Source organism: Saccopteryx bilineata, chromosome 5 (genome assembly GCF_036850765.1).
Source record: "Saccopteryx bilineata isolate mSacBil1 chromosome 5, mSacBil1_pri_phased_curated, whole genome shotgun sequence".
Lineage (NCBI taxonomy): Eukaryota > Metazoa > Chordata > Mammalia > Chiroptera > Emballonuridae > Saccopteryx > Saccopteryx bilineata.
Window position 1 is genome coordinate 145,997,568 of NC_089494.1, and position 14,843 is coordinate 146,012,410.

The window sequence follows — 14,843 nt, forward strand, 5'->3', positions numbered from 1 at the left end:
TCTGGCCCTTTTTCTATCTGTCCTAACTATCCCCAGTGTTCTGGCCTATAGAACATTCCTAAGGATTACTCAAAATAAAAAGAAGAAGAAAAAGAAATATTACTTTATTGATATAGAAAGGACCCCAAGTATCCACAAATACATCATTTCTTGTAAGCTGTGTTCAAGGATGTAAATTAGATCTATAAGCCATTTTGTTTCATTTTTTAAACCTGAAACAAAATCTTGTTTTGTTTTGTTTTGTTTTGTTTTGTTTTTTTACAGAGAAAGAGAGAGAATCAGAGTTAGGGACAGACAGACAGGAATGGAAAGAGATGAGAAGCATCAATCATCAGTTTTTTGTTGCGACACCTTAGTTGTTCACTGATTGCTTTCTCATATGTGCCTTGACTGTGGTGCTATAGCAGACTGAGTAACCCCTTGCTCAAGCCAGTGACCTTGGGTCCAAGCTGGTGAGCTTTTGCTCAAACCAGATGAGCCCGCGCTCAAGCTGGTGACCTCGGGGTCTCGAACCTGGGTCCTCTGCATCCCAGTTCGACACTCTATTCACTGTGCCACTGCCTGGTCAGGCCTGAAACAAAATCTTTAGGGTACTAAGAGCTTATATATTTTGGGACATTTGGAAGCACATTCCAAATAAAATAGAAAGTGACTCATAGATACAGAACAGATTGACAGCTGTCAGAGAGAAGGGGGGTTGCAGGGCTGGATAAAAAATGTTAAGGGATTCAGAAAAAAAATAATCCTCACAGACACAGTCAACAGTATGGTGATAAGGAGGACAAGGGAGGTAAAAAGAATAGAAAGGGGGTAAGTGGTGATAAAAGGAGACTTGACTTGGGGTGGTGAACACACAATACAATATACAGTTGATGTGTTATAGAATTGTACACCTGAAGTCTATATAATTTTATTAACCAATGTCACTCCAATAAATTCAATAAAAAATAAAACAATAAATAAAATCTTATCTAGAAGCTTCTTCTATATTTTGTATATTTCTCAAATTTAAGTAAATAGGTGGCTAAGAGGCAGGAAGTGGGAGGAGGTGAATGGAATGCCATGAAGAAGCCACTGGGGAGGAGACTGGTGTTCTGAAGGCTCCTAGCCATTCTGCACACTAAATTGTTCCTGGACTTCATGCTCAAGATTGCTGAATTAAATGGCCTTTACAATTACAAGGCCTTTGAAAATAAGTTTCACCTGTGCATTATGTCTCTAAGAAAACTTTGTGTTGACTGTTAATATGACTCTTTCTTGCAGTATGGGTTTAAAGTATTTTCATTTAGATGCCCAGTTCCGTTTTAGCAGATTGGGGTAAGACGAAAGATCTCTCATGTTTCAATTATAGAGTTTGACTCTAAATCAGAACATTAAAGCATTTTTTGAGTGACAGAGTTGTGGAGATTGCTTACATTAACCCTCACATTTATAGATGAGAAAACCGAGGATTACAGATTCTAAATGACTTGCTGATTTTTCAAGAGCAGAGATGCAATTTGGACTCAGGTCTAATGTCTAAAGAATTATTTTTTAAATCTATTGACTTGAAAACAAGAGTAGTGTTATCAGGTTGACTATCACAACACACGAGACCACCAAGAAACAAAAACGATGGTGTTGACTCCCAGCGGCATAATTTTTCACAGGGCTACAGAGAACTGAAGAAATTACTACATTATTTAATTTTATCCAAGTCGGCATTGGTATTGATTCTGTCGATTCCAGTTTCTGTGAGGAGTAAAAACAAGCTCATCTTGAGGAAACATTTATCTAAACTAACTAAATCAAGCTAAAATCTCTTTCTTTGAAGACAAACAAAATAATTTGGATATGTTTCTATTTGGAAACACATTACAAATTTCAATATATTAATTATAAATATACATAATATTTTAGAATGATTAAGCTTACATTTATAAACATAAATAGCTGTATAATTTTAAAATACAATAATTCAAATACTACACAACGATGCTCAGCATAAGTGATGAGAAGAGTTTTGTTCCTAGCATGACATAGTAAGAAAGGATAAGAGGGAATGAAGTTTTCCTCCAGCCATGAACAACTAGAAACCTAGGGAAAATACACAAAACATGTGTTTTCAGATAATTGAACAACAAGATTGTGATCTCTTGAAGGAGGGAAAAGCATCCTATAATCACTCCAGGTTTCTGCTTGAGACACTTTCTAGGCTGTAGTCCCTAAAGGGTCAGCCCAGCAAAAAATGAGGCTGAGCTGAGTTGGGAAGTCCAAGTCTGGGACAGCTAGAATTTGTGAGGAAGGGTGTGCAGAAAAGGGAGTTGTATAGTCGGAGAATTTGCTTAAGTCTTTGGCTGAATTCTGATTTTTCATATTTATAGGGTAAAATCCAAAGAACAAGAGAGAGAAAGAGAGAGAGAGTGAGAGAGAGAGTGAGAGAGAGAGAGAGAGAAACAATTTCTAAGAGGTAAAATAACGAGTACCTATAAGCTGAAAAACTACCAGAGTTCACATAGAGGCAGATACCATTTAGTTTCTACCAGCCAGTGTGAAAAGCCCTTGCTGAATAGGCAGGGCACTGAGTCAGAACCCCAGAAAGGGCTCACTTTAGTAATGAAGCAAAGAAACTCGAGAAGGAAGTAGACTCTAGAATATGGATTGGTAAACTAGAGCATCAGGACCAAATCTGGCCTACCGCCTGTGTAAATAATGTTTTACTCGGACTTAGCCACGCTCACTTGCTTACATATTATCTATGGTTAGGTTCTTTTCAAACTAAAATGATCAGCCAAGTAGCTGCAGTGAAGATCATACAAAGCTAAACATATTCCCTCTCCAGGCTTATTTTTCTTTTAAATACACTTGTATTTAAATTAGATGGCTTTGAAAAGAAGATTAAATATATTTCCCCTAAAGTTTAAAAAATGGTACAAAAAATTGCTGACTTCTGTTCTAAACTTGTGTTTAAACAAATACTTAAAAAAAATGAGCATCAAAGGACTAAACAGACTGTAAGCAACTCAAGTGCCTCTGGAACAAAATTCAATGCTTTTTAAAGGAATATACCAAATTTTAGCACTCAGCAACACATACTTCACAATGTTTAGTGTCAAATTAAAAACAACTAGCATATGAAGAAGCAGGAAAATGTGATCTATAATCAGAAGAAAAATTAGTCAATAGAAGCCAGTACAGATACGATAGATATGATGGATTATCAGACAAAGACGCTAAAGTAGTTATCATAAATATACTCAATATGTTCACCTACAAATTGATGCAATCAAAAGAAACCTATTTTCTAACAAGTAAGTCAGGAGGACTATATATCATCAATATACAAAAATCAATTGAATTTTCATATTCTAGAAATAAACAACTTGAATCTAATATATATTTTTAAAATTCTTAAAAAAGCATTTTAAATCATGAATTTCTAGGGATAAATTTAACAAAATACTTGTCTGACTTTTATATCAACAATTATAAAACATTGATAAAATAAAAGAGACCCTAAATAAATTAGGTTTATGATTGTAAACCTCAATATTGTTAAGAACTCAATTTTCTCCAGATTTATTTATAATTAAAATATAATTCCAATCAAAATTTCAGCTGGATTTAGTAAATAGTAACAAAATGATCCAAAAATGTATTTAGAAATGCAAAGTACCTAGATTAGCTTAATAGTTGGCAGACTTACAGTAACTGATTTTAATGCATAATATAAAACTATAATAATTAACCCAGTGTAGTATTGGCAATATAGACAGACTGGTCAGTGGACCAGGGTATAGAGCTCATAAGTTGATTCACAAACATATGATCAACTGATTTTCAATAATAATGGCAAGTTAATATATAGTATTTTTCCCAAAAATGCATAAACTGAATCTAATTATGAGGAGAAACCAACAAACACACATTGGGAGTATTCCAAAATATAAAAGGCCTAAGTTTTTCAAATGTGTCAATTTATTAAAAAAGACAAAGAAAGTATGAGTAACTGTTGTAGATTAAAGACATCTAAAGCTACATAAAAACTAAATGTAGTACATGATCCTTAATTGGACCCTGAACCAGGTGTAAAACAAAAATTACACAAAGGACATTTTGGGAGCAATTAGTAAAGTTTGAATGAGGCTCGTAAATTGAATAATAATATGTATCAATGTTAAATTTTCTGATTTGATCCTTATACTTGTAAGTGAATGCCCTTTAGTATAGGAAACAGACTATAAATTATTTAGAGGTAAAAGGGCACTATGATATTTGCAACTTACTCGGAAATGAGTATGAAGAAAGTAGGATTATATAGAGAACAAATGGGCAAACATAATTTGTGAACCTGAATGAAGTATAAGTTCTTTGCATAGTTCTTGTGATGTTTCTGTAAATTGAAAACTATTACAAATTTTTTTAAATGTAAAAAAATAAAATCCTCCAATGGTATCACATCTCACTCAGATTCAAAGCTAAATCCTTAAAATGGGCAAGAAGCACCCCACAATCTTGCTCCCATTTTCTTCTTCTTCTTGTTGCCCAGCCAAAGTTACCAAGCACACATCTGAACGTTTGTAGCTAAACTGTTGGGTTCATTCATTACTTGTTGCAGAGATTGAGAGCAAATGCCATGGGATCCACGAGGCAGCTCAGTAACAGGGTATAAAGGACTTATCATAGGGTTAGGGTTTTGGTTAGGTTATTTTGGGAAGTTGTGCTCCAGATTGAGTACTATCAAGAAGTAGGACTAATTCTATAACTAGATTATTTTAATAATTCTTATCTAACAAAGGAAAGACTAGAATAGGTTAGAGTTATAATTGGTTAGAAACATCTCTCACTCAGATGAATCAAGATAGGAACATGCTGCTTACTCTTTGAGCTGAGATAACATCTTGCATTCAGGCACAATTAAAAGTGATCTCATTTTGATCTTAATCCATCCTATTCTCAGAGTGGCTTTGTCCGACATTGAAGTTCTGTGAAATTATTTACATTCAACAGAAAAACCAGTGGCTTGCAGCATCACCAAGGTCTGTCCGATAGCACGAGGCCATGGCGGGATGTCAGGGACTGCTTGCTTGACTTACCTCACTTTGCCATTCTGTTTACAAGGCGAGAGAGCTCAGAGGGGCAGCTAACCTTCAGACATGATCAGAGAACAGAAAAGAAAACCCTTTTGGCTAATTGCTTTGTAGGAAAACAAAATGGCAGGCCAGTTACTTGGGGAGATCTTGAAACATTTAGGCATTTTTTTTTAATATTTTTTATTTATTGATTTTTTTTTTAGAGAGAGAGGAGTGAGAGAGACAGACAGAGAGAGAGAGAGAGAAGGGGGAGGAGCAGGAAGCATCAACTCCCATATGTGCCTTGACCAGGCAAGCCCAGGGTTTCGAACCGGCGACCTCAGTGTTCCAGGTCGACGCTTTATCCCACTGCGCCACCACAGGTCAGGCACGAGATCTTGAAACATTTAAAAGGCCATCATATCTGTTAATTTTTAAGCTGTTTGGTTTTTCTCTTTAATAATTTTCAGCAAAAGCTTAAAACTAGGAAGTTGCAGTAGAATCTACTTTCAATGTTAGTGTGAAAGAAGATAATATGTAGAAGGAATTCTGTGAAATAAATTACAATAGTCTTAAGGAACTGACCAAAATATAGGTAGAAAAATTGTGATTTACATTAAGAAAAAAGGAAAAACATGGAGAGAAGTGTAGGCAGAAAGGAAGCCTCCAGACTTTAAGGAGAAAGGCCGAGTGTGGTTCTAAGTGGCTTGCTAAATGTAGTGCATGATCCAATATGGCTGAAGCTTTAGTTCAGAGCTAACAGCAGTTTCCTGTGTTTATAGGTTTCCTGGGCAATGAATATTAGGCCTCGTCCCAGCCCCCAACCAGAAACAATGTGCAAACTGGTCCAAATACTGTTTCTGCAGTCTCTGCCTTCTATATTCCAAAAAGTGGCTACCCAGTATTCCAGCCACACTTTCTACTGTCTTGATCTGCATGACAAAATGTACACTAACAAAGTTTCTACTCAAATTCATTTATATTTCCAGAAAAAATGGTTGATTCCTCATTTTTAAGTTACCCATTTTGCATGACATTTAAAAAATGTTATGTGAACATTACATGCTAACCTTCAACTGATCCTAACTCTATAATAGAAAAGCGTTCAAACAAGAAATCTAATGTTACTTGTAAAAATACACATTCCTTAGTGATTCAAACTTGGAAGAAATTTCTGAACAATTTGCATGCCTTTTTTTCTAGTTATCATATTTAGAAAGGCAAGGTAATGAGTCTGATCATTGAAAATCTTTATCTTCTAAAGTTTTAAATTCAACTACCAGTAATAACATGAAGACAGTCCACTGAATTGTTTTTGCACCTGCTGGAGGCTTTGACTACTCAAGGAGAACTGGTTTGGGTTAAGCCATCATGAAGGAGTGGCTGCCATGAGGCAGAGCTAGAGCTGGAAACATGACCTAGGGAAAAAACCTCAAGGTCCAAATCACTTTAGGTAAATTATAAATTTGTACTTTCACGCAGCCTAACTTGTCAATCTTTCCTTTTATGATGTTTGAAACTCCAATATTAAATAAAAATTTCCCTTATCTTTTTTGATACTGTATGTATAATTGCAGTTTTTAAAAATTTTAAATTTTTGTTGCACCTAAAATTTATTTTGGCATATCAAATAAACAATGAAAGTTTTAAATTGAAGAAGAGGAATAGATATACAGACAATATATGCACATGCTGGTGTATTTATTAAATGTCATTGAAGATATACATAAGAAATTAAGGACTCCTTTGGAAATAGTAACATTAAAGGTAGAAGTCAGAAGAAAAATACTTTTTTAAGCTATGCTCAGTTTTGGTAACACTGTGTATGTGTGTGTATTTAAATAAGTATTTGCTTTATCTTTAAAACTAACAATATGATGCTAGGCCAAAAGCCTGAGAATGACAGAGCCTCACATGATAAAGAAAGGTTTGAAGTATGTAGTAAAGTTATACTTGGGCAATGCAAGACAAGCTGAAGCTGCTTGGATGAGCATTAATTTGGAATGAGTTACAATAATGTTGACAATTTCTGAACAACATGGCTTTGGAAAGTGGAAGATAGAACACTCTCACTCCAGGTGGCTATGGAAGAAATGTTGAAATTAAAAGAAAGCCAAATATCAGTGTAGAAGTGAATATATAAAAAACAAAATTTTCTGCACAAATATCTAAGATTTATACTACTAAAATAATCTATCAATTCAATGCAATTCTTATTGAGACACCAATGATGTATTTCAGAAACTTACAAGAAATATTTAAAAAAATTATATGGCCCTGGCTAATTGGCTCAGTGATAGAGTGTAGGCCTGGTATGTGGAAGTCCTGGATTCGATTTCCGGTCAGAGCACACAGGAGCAGCGCCCATCTGCTTCTCCACCCCTCCCCCTCTCCTTTCTCTCTGTCTCTCTCTTCCCCTCTTACTGCCAAGGCTCCATTGGAGCAAAGTTGGCCCGGGCACTGAGGATGGCTCTATGGCCTCTGCCTCAGGCACTAACATGGCTCCGGTTGCAACAGAGCAACACCCCTGATGGGCAGAGCATTGTCCCCTAGTGGGCATGTCGAGTGGGTCCCAGTCTGGTGCATGCCATGTGGGAATCTGTCTCTCTTCCTCCCCACTTCTCACTTGAGAAAAATAATAAATAAAAATTATGGAACCACAAAAGAATCTAAATAGCAGTAGTGATTTGAGAAAGAAGAGTAAAGCTGGAAGAGTCACTCTACCTGATATCAAACTATACTACAAGGCCATAGTAACCAAAACAGCATGGTACTGGAATGAAACAGGCATACATATCAATGGAACAGAATAAAGATCCCATAAATAAACCCATACATTTATAGTTGATTCATATTTGATAAAGGAAACTAGAACATACAATGGAGTAAAGATAATCCATTCAATAAATTGTGTTGGGAAAACTGGACAGATACATGCAAAAAAAAAAAAAAAACTAGACCACCTTCTTATACCATATATAAGAATAAATTCAAAATAGATTAAAGACTTAAATATTAGACAAAAAACCCATAAAAATCCTAGAAGAAAACATAGGCAGTAAAATCTCAAATATTTCTTGTAGCAATATTTTTTTCTGATATATCCCTTCAGACAAGAAAAATTATGCTAAATTTATAGTAGAGTGAGTTATAAAAGATAAAGCAATATAAAAAGTGAAGAGTGATAAAGAGAATTCAAGAGAAACTCAGTAGTCATTTTTGATCCCCGTTCCTTTCTCATTTCTCATATTCAATCAATCCCTAGCACCATCCATTTTACTTTTTAATACCTCTTAAATCATTCGCTTCTCTCATGGGACACTTCTCTTCTTGACTAATGACATAGCTTCTTAATGATTGCTCTGTGTCTATATAGGTCTTCCTGAAATGCATATCCTACATTGTAGGCAGAATGATGTATCCAAATGCAACTTGGATCGCCACCCTGCCTGAAAGTCTTTAATGGCTTCCCATCACAGTCTTTAATGGTTAACGTGACATGGAACAATTCAAAATCTGTGTGCTACTCATCTTTCAGCCTTCTTCTCAACTCTCCAGCACAAACTTCTAGCAGTTCCTTCAACTACAGATACTTTACAAATGATGGGTCACCTGTCTCCAGAACTCCTTCTTTGGAAATCTTGTAGATCTTGTTTTAATCGCCACTTCCCAGAAGAAGTTTTTATTGCTCAATTCCCTCTACAATAGCATCTTCACATATCATGCCTCTCTCTTCACAGGACTTTAATAACATTCAACTTGGACTTATCTGCCTGATTATTTGCATAACAACTGTCCACCACAATCCTGTGGGGTCCATAGATTTGGGGATAGAAACTGGCTTTACTTAGGAAGTAATATTATAATAATTATGTATGGTGTCAGGTAGGTACTAGATTTATAGGAATGATCACTTCATAAATTATATAATGTCTAATCACTATATGGTACACCTGAAACTAATACAATATTGTACATAAAATGCAATTAAAAAATAAAAAAAATTAAAAAGTGCTTACTATACATTTTCCGGACAAAGAAACAAAAACTGAATGAATAAATCCAGGAGGCGGGTTCGATTCCCGGCCAGGGCACACAGGAGAAGCGCCCATTTGCTTTTCCACCCCTCCGCCACGCCTTCCTCTCTGTCTCTCTCTTCCCCTCCCACAGCCAAGGCTCCATTGGAGCAAAGATAGTTCGGGCACTGGGGATGGCTCTGTGGCCTCTGCCTCAGGCACTAGAGTGGCTCTGGTCGCAACATGGCTACGCCCAGGATGGGCAGAGCATCGCCCCCTGGTTGGGCAGAGCGTCGCCCCCTGGTGGGCGTGCCGGGTGGATCCCGGTCGGGCGCATGTGGGAGTCTGTCTGTCTGTCTCTCCCTGTTTCCAGCTTCAGAAAAATGCAAAAAAAAAATAATAATAATAATAAATAAATAAATAAATAAATAAATAAAAAATAAATAAATAAATCCAGGAGGAAGTCACATAACACTTAGTGAGTGAGCATTTTCTTGATGGTTAACTGGAAGGTCAGTTGGCATTTTGGTTGTTGGGCAAGAATGAAAAAATAGGGCTGTGTTTTGATTGATAAACTTTGAAATACTAAAATCTGAAGGTCGTAGAAGAAGAGAGTCGACTATCTCAGACCCATTTGCTCTGATGCAAATGACAAACTTTTCTGGGTTTCTTTCTTTTGTTTTGAATAATGACAGCAACTAATCAATTTGTTCAAAATATGTATTTCCAATACTTAAGCAAAGACTTCTCCATTATACTCGAGAAAGAATTTTATAGTCACAATCCCAATTTGATACTACTTTTGCATAAATTCATGCTATAACAAAGCCATTTTCATTTGTAAACCTTGCTGACCTGGTTAAACAAATTTGTGTAATGAAACTGAATCAATTATTTAGTTCAAAGGGGAAAATAAAAGAAAACAGACCATCTAAGCTAAATCCTATTAAAAGAAAGCAAATCACATCCACAACATTTGTACGCCTAAACATCACTCATTTTGGGGCAGTATTTTATTTTAAAATTAATTAAGATAAGTGAAATAAGTGAGACAAAGACATATACCTTATAATTTTACTTATATGTGGAAAAGTAAATGAACAAACAAAACTAAACTGACTCAGAAATGAAGAGAACAAATTGATGTTTGACAAAGGAGAGGCGGCATTGGTGGTTGGATAAAAATGGTGAACAGATTGAGATGTACACATTGGTAATTACTAAATAATCACAGGGATCTAAAGTACAGAATACGGAATACAGTCAATAATATTGTAACAACTATGTGCATGGTGCCATTAGCATACCTGAAATATCGGGAGGATCACATTGTAAATTATATGATTGCCTAACAGTGGTGTTCCGAAAACTGATATAAAATACTATGAAAAGTTAGGCCCTGGCCAGTTAGCTCAGTTAGTTAAGAGTGTCATCTCAAAATGACAAGATACGGGTTTGATCCCCGGTCAGGGTACACATGAGAAACAACCAATGAGTGCACATTTAAGTGGAACAACAAATGAATGCTTCTCTTCCCCCTCAGTCTCCCTTCCTCTCTCTCTCCTCTAAAAATCAATTAATAAACTAAAAAAATGAATAAATAAAAATAAGCCCTGGCTGGATTGCTCAGTTGGTTGGAGCATCACCTGAAGCTCAGAGGTTGCCAGTTCGATCCCTGGTCAGGGCACGTACTATTCCTGTCTCTCTATCGCTTTCTCCTTGCCTCTCTCTAAAAAAATAAAATAATAATAATATTAAAAATTAAATTAAAAAATAAAGACTATTGTATATAAAAGAAATAAAATTAGTTGGGATAAACTACATTTGAATTTACTTTAGTTTATGTATTTTTCACTTTGTCTATACCATTTATAGTAAGTAGAGTAAAAAATTCTTTACAATGGGATTAGATTATGGTCTCTCTTCTCTTAAAGTATATATCATCTAACTAGGCTAAACTATTTTTTAGTATTTGTGTATGTAAATACTTGTGTGTACCCATACAGACAATATATATATGTATTTCATATTTTACATGTATAAAAATACACACATATGTGTATTATATGCATGTATATATCAAAATATTACATATAAGAATTAGCATATGTATAAATATAGTTTAAAAGGAATGAAGATCAATTTTTAATAGAATGTAAAATTCATCATAATGGCAAATTACTATTTATTAATCACCTTTTATATACTGTGCTTCTGCTAGGCAATTTATGAATATCATCTCTAATCCTCATAACAATATTGCAAGAAACATTAGTTATCTCCATTTTCAAATGAGGCAATTAAGGATAAGAAAGCTAAAGTGAAATTTCCAACCTTATAGTATTTAGCATTTGTCTGAATTGTGGGAGTATAGCAACAGATGTGACTTATTATCATGATTATGAGAGGGTCAGTGGGCAGGCTCGATGGCCATTGTAAGGACTTCAACTCTACTCTGAGGTGAGGAGCCAAGGCAGTTTTTGCCTAGAATCATGTGATAATCGATAACACACACACACACAAAAACCTTAAAAAGAAAATCTTGGCACATGGAAAGGGACAACAGAGTGCATGAATTCATAAAAGGAGACCAATTAAGCATCGGCCTGGCGTGCAGGAGTCCCAGGTTCGATTCCTGGCCAGGGCACACAGGAGAAGCGCCCATCTGCTTCTCCACCCCTCTCCCTCCCCTTCCTCTCTGTCTCTCTCTTCCCTTCCCACAGCCAAGGCTCCATTGGAGCAAAAGTTGGCCTGGGTGCTGGGCATGGCTCTATGGCCTCTGCCTCAGGTGCTAGAATGGCTCTGGTTGCGGCAGAGCAACGCCCCAGGTGGGCAGAGCATCGCCCCCTGGTGGGCATGCCGGGTGGATCCCGGTCAGGCACATGCAGGAGTCTGTCTGACTGCCTCCCAGTTTCCAACTTCAGAAAAATACAAAAAAAAAAAAAAAAAAGGAGACCAGTTAGGAGGCTATTATAATATCCAGTTTAGGCTGTGAAGTAGGTTCAGAATAGTGGTATTAATAGTGGTATTCAGAACAGTGGAGGTGGGCAACGGTGGGGGGAATGGGGATGGAAAGAGACTGCTTGAGGTGGAGGGCACACGATGAGGTGTACAGATGCTGTTTAAGTTGTGCACTTGACCTGTATGGTTTTGTGAACCAATGCCATCACAATGAATTCAATTTAAGAAAAGAGCATTAAATAAGTAATGCCTGGAACACAGTGGGTGCTCAACAGATGTGATATTTTATAGGAGCAGGGTTAATGGTGAAAAGTCGCTGAAATTAGAAAATATTTTTAAGATAAAGTTCATGAAAATTCTTAATAGATTACAGGTGGATAATCAGAGTGCAAGAGGCCAAGTCACTTTCAATTTCTCCGCATGAGAAACTCACTGAACGATGTAGCTGTTTACTCAAGTAGGGCATGGGGAGAATCTTGAGGCAAAACAAAACTCTATTCAATTACTATTTGCAAGAAAGAAAAATTTCTCTCATACTAAATGTAAATATCTCATATTTATAGGACATTAATGTATATTATCTTATATTGATTGCCTTTGTCTCAATTCCCAGGGAGCTGCAGAGACCACAATCCTTTTTATAGAGATGAGAAAACTGAGCTTGAAGGAAGTATAAATGGCATCAAAGTATAAATCAGCCAGGACATATTATCACAGCACTTCACGCATTGGCAAATGTCATCTGTACTGTTGTATTCAACTGTTCTCTCTGGAAAAGAACAATGCTGAATTTTCCTTGAAATTTGCTGATAAGCAACTATCTGTGTAATTATTAACCATAATATTATTTATAAAAATAAAAGGGAATAGTCATAAATTACTGTGAAAGGTTGAGAACTGGCTCAAAGGCTAAAGGAATCACAGTAATGAAGATAACCAAAGGTAAACACAAATTGTTTTCTTCTAAAGTTTTTGAAAAATGCAAGAAAAAAACTTAATAGCAAATAAATATCAGAATACCAGCCTTTATATATTTCTTTTCAGATTGCTTGTTGCACAATCAAGAGGCTAAATAATTTTGATGAATGTATACAAATGCCAGATAATTTTCTCACCATGAATTCTACTTTTGGTGAAAGAAGGCTAATTGCAGGAAGCAAAACCATTAACTTAAGCACAGCGCCTAAAGTCACCACATTCAGGTCAAGTCACAGCTCTTCTGTGATTTAAAGTCTGGTCATGATCAGTTCCTCTAACCTCTCTCTATAAAAACTTTTCCATTTCTGAAACAGTTATTAAAACTGACCTCACAAGGACATTTTGAAATATAAATAAATGCTTATAAGATGTTTTAGGAAAAAATGAATCAGTACTTAATTATATTAAAACAAATTTAGGTGCACATTGGCTTTGGTTAAAAAATAACATTCATTTTTAATAGTCATTTCTTTCTTTATGATAGCTAAAATTAACTGAATGCTAACCAATCCCAGACATTTTATACATATTAGCTCTTACTCTCACAGTATTTAACAACATCTTATCTTGATTTTACCCCAATATTAATTAACTTGTGCAAATTCATGATTCTGGTTAATGACAGATCTGGGATTTAGACGCAAATAGATGTAGCTCTGAAGTCTGCTTTTTTCTCATTCTATGATATTGCATAAAATCCTGGGCTAAAACAGAAAAAACTAAGAAATAACAAGAAGCACAAGTCTGTAACACTTTCTAATGGAGTTTACAAATAAGAACCATGTATACAGGTGTACGAAACGTGTCCAACACTGCCATTCAATACATGGTAAGAGAACTAAATGGCATAGTGAATGTTATGAAAGGCTGGTGACATCAATTGCACTAGTGTGGCTCCACAGAGCATTTGGTGCTTCAGTGTATTAAAAAGCAGGGTAGGATTCCTAGAAGAAATATGGACAACAGAAAATGGTTTTCCAGCAATTGAAAATGGCATAAATAATAAAATGTCATTCACAGCAAACTAAGATTTTTATAGCACTTGGTAATTTCAAAAGCACTTTCATATATGTATGCTGTGTAGAAATTTACACACGTGTATGTACATGTGCATGCACACATGTCTCTGATCATACTTGTTCTGCATCAAACTTTTAAGAGCAACTATGTAGAGAATAAACCAGGTAATATTGAAGCCAGAAGTCAAAACTTATGCCCTGTCACTTCAAAACTCATCTAGGGCAGGGGTCGGGAAGCTTTTTGGCTGAGAGAGCCATGAACGCCACATATTTTAAAATGTAATTCCATGAGAGCCATACAACAACCTGTGTACGTTACATATTATCCAATAAAAATTTGGTGTTGTCCTGGAGGACAGCTGTGACTGGCTCCAGCCACCTGCAATAATGAACATGAGCAGTAAAAAATGAATGGATTGTAATACATCAGAATGTTTTATATTTTTAATATTATTATTATTATTAAAGATTTGTCTGCGAGCCAGATGCAGCCATCAAAAGAGCCACATCTGGCTCGTGAGCCATAGGTTCCTGACCCCTGATCTAGGGGATTAATGGAGATATGATTATTTAGGATACTCCGCTGCCTGCTTCATGTTCAAAACTTTTTTCACTTTCCATCTTCAGTGAGATTTAGTATAAACTCCTTGGCCACAGCATTCAAAGACATTCACCAGCTAGTCCCAGCCCATCTTTCTTGCATCATTACTTGAAGTTCTCACTACATTATCTGCCCTTTGTTCACATCAGATTATCTCTTTATTCCTGTAAACATACCTGGGCCTTTACATACCTGAGGTTTTGACCATGATCTTCCT

General features: G+C 35.9%; 1 protein-coding gene across 6 annotated transcripts in view; it reads right to left on the reverse strand.

Moving 5' to 3' along the window:
- MALRD1 (MAM and LDL receptor class A domain containing 1) overlaps positions 1 to 14,843 on the reverse strand; it is a 794,026-nt gene that overhangs the window by 366,769 nt on the left and 412,414 nt on the right. The gene's annotated exons all lie outside the window — the stretch shown is intronic.